Genomic DNA, 2,187 nt, shown 5'->3' on the forward strand with positions numbered 1-2,187 from the left:
AAGAGAGTCCAAACAGAGTGTCCAAGCGCTCAGGGAGTGTATGGACCGGGGGTCCAACTACTCGCGAGCGCTTGGACCCCAGGTCCAAATAGAAGGGGGGTCCAACCACCCTCCAACACCGGCACTTCTTTATCATGAAGAAGTTTAGACAGCTGCTAATAAGATTATTACAAAGACTAAAGTCAGTCCTACACTATTAAGGATCAGCTATTTCATTGCATGCCTCTTATTTCCTTTTCAGGTCTTTGTCCATAAAATGGTTCTGTCGAAGACCGCGGATGATGGACAGGTTGGGTTTGAGGTCGATAACTTTCTTGTATTATATCATTGCAAGCTAAAAGTTTGTACGCAAGTTCAACAAGAACATGGCTACCTCACAGCAAAAAAACCCAGGTCATTATCTACTGTCAGTCAAAAAAATTAATATTACCGTCCCAATATTGATCCGTCCGCCTGATGGTCGTTTACTCTATTTTATTGACGATTCATTTTGTTCAACTATGGCCCATATGATATCTCTATGTATCAGTTGCACCCCTTTGATGACACCATTGTCAGTATGTATTAACATAGATAATGACCTATAATTCTATGGTGCATAATCATGCATTCATGCAGTTGTCATAACATTGACCATAGGCTTTTGAGTCTTATCATTTGCTTTGCCTACTATTTCTATTTTCTGCTTCGTTCCTCTTTGCTTAAAGTGAATGCTACAGGAAAGGCTGCTGCTCCATCTTCTGGTAACTTGGTACGATGACGACAAGTGGGACAAGTAGGGTAGTTGGTCTTATCCAGAGGTAATTCCTCCAGACAGTGCTGACAGAATGAATGCAGACAAGGTAAAGTCTTAGGGTTGATATAGTGTTCAAGACAGATAGGACAGGTGAGCTGTTCCTACAGTTTGAGGAGACCAGATGAAGATGGTTGGGCTGCCATTTAAACAAACTTTAAACAAGGATCAGGCTGCATGGAAAGCATCAATCTTCACAGGATCAGTGTATGGTAGCTGGCCCGAGCTACTTCCTATCTCTGCAGAATTGAGGGAAATTTCAAAAGTTAAGTGATTGCTATAGCCCATTTAATGGACACAATGTCTAAGTAAGTAAGCAGTAAATTATCTTTGTGTAAATGCTATAGGGAGGGCCGCTTCTACAATTCTGTATAATTATAGGTTATAGTTTATTCCGAAAAAAAGACATCATAAAAAAAGAAAGTGTTTCAAATGAAAAAAATTGAATTCAAACACACACACACATGAGACTGTAATTAAGAATAAGCTTCCTAAATGCCACTACAAACTAGAAAATCTATAATAGTAATAATGATTAAAACTCACAACAAAAATACAAAAACATTTAGAATAACTCAACAACTGATTCACGGCTAATACTGAGTCTAACATCAGTAGAACGTGGTACAATTTCTCTCATTTGTTGATCAACAGTTTTATGTGATTCAGTTAAGTCTAAAAGAGGCTCATCATCTTTACCTTGTTTCTTGAATAACTTCTTAATTAGAGCATCATAACATTTCATGTGTGATAACTGCAGGTAAAGATGATAAACAACAATTAAAGCAAAACTGAAAATAAAAAGAGATAAACAAGTATTGTACCAGATCAATACTTTACTCTCATCAGTAAAGGCTATAGATAAAGAAGCCATGATGCACAAGTTTAATAGGAACCAAAATTCAAACATATTGTTCAGTTTCTTTCTGTACACACCACCAAAAATGAAACTAAGGGAGAGGATAATAGCTGCTACTGCCAATAGCAAGATACGTGATTCATTCTTCAAAAAGGTGACAGTTAAAAGTACTGGTATCCTAGCCACTAGGAGTAGACCAGGCCAGAACCGATACTCATCTTTCATTGGACCACTATAAGCATCAATAATAGGCTTGAAATGATTCCAAAATTTTCTAAAAATGAAATTAGAAAGGTACTTCTCATAAAAACGATTAAGTAGAAGGAACAATGTGTATGGTATGATAAAGAAAACAGTCACCAATAGGGCAAATCCAAATAGTCCAGCATGCTTCCCTTTAGCATATTCAACATTAGGATCCTCATACCATAAACTAACTGATCTTACTGACTCATTTGTACAGTGAAGAGTTACCTCACGCTTGTGTAGTACAATAACAATAGTACGTACTAGTTTAGTATATGAGAGAAAAGTA

The sequence above is a fragment of the Amphimedon queenslandica genome, unplaced genomic scaffold (genome assembly GCF_000090795.2).
Source record: "Amphimedon queenslandica unplaced genomic scaffold, v1.1 AMPQUscaffold_11612, whole genome shotgun sequence".
Taxonomy (NCBI): Eukaryota; Metazoa; Porifera; class Demospongiae; order Haplosclerida; family Niphatidae; genus Amphimedon; species Amphimedon queenslandica.